Genomic DNA, 882 nt, shown 5'->3' on the forward strand with positions numbered 1-882 from the left:
AATAGACAAAGAAATCAATGGAATAGAAGATATACCAGAAATGACCTATACAAATATAGTCAACTGATCTTTAACAAAGAAGCAAAGGTAGTTCAGTGGAGAAAGATAGTCTTCAACAAAGGATTTTGGAATAACTGAACATCCACGTGTTAAAAAAAAACACTTTGACATAGACTTTTCACAAAAACTAACCCAAAATGGTTCACAGACTTAGATGTAAAATGGAAAACTATAAACTCCTAGAAGATAACCTAGGAGAAAATCTAGGTGACCTTTAGGTTTGTCAATAACTTTTTAGATAAAACACCAACATCTTGATCCATGAGAGAAAAAGTTGGTAAGTTGGAGCTTCATTAGTATTGAAAACTTCTGCTTTGCAAAAAACACTGTTAAGAAAATGAAAAGATAAATCACAGATTGGAAGAAAATATTTGTAAAACATCTATTTAATAAAGGACTATTGTGCAAAATATGCAAAAGACTCTTCAAACTCAACAATAAGAAAACAAACAATTTAAAAATGGTTTAAAGATCTGGATACCTCAGCAAAGAAAATATAAAGATGGAAAACAAGGATATCCAAAACATATGAACCCCTAAAACTCAACAAAACTCAACACAAACCAAACAAACTCTCAAACTCAAGAAACGAAACTCAAACAATTTTAAAACGGGCAATAGATCTGAACATGGTATCTCATCAAAGAAGATAAGCAGATAGCAATAACCATATGAAAAGATGTCTAACATCATATGTCATTGCTGCTGCTGCTGCTGCTGCTGCTAAGTCACTTTAGTCGTGTCCGACTCTGTGCGACCCCATGGACTGCAGCCTACCAGGCTCCGCCGTCCATGGAATTTTCCAGGCAAGAGTACTGGAGT

The sequence above is a fragment of the Bison bison genome, unplaced genomic scaffold (assembly GCF_000754665.1).
Source record: "Bison bison bison isolate TAMUID 2011002044 unplaced genomic scaffold, Bison_UMD1.0 scf7180017864243, whole genome shotgun sequence".
NCBI classification, from domain to species: Eukaryota; Metazoa; Chordata; class Mammalia; order Artiodactyla; family Bovidae; genus Bison; species Bison bison.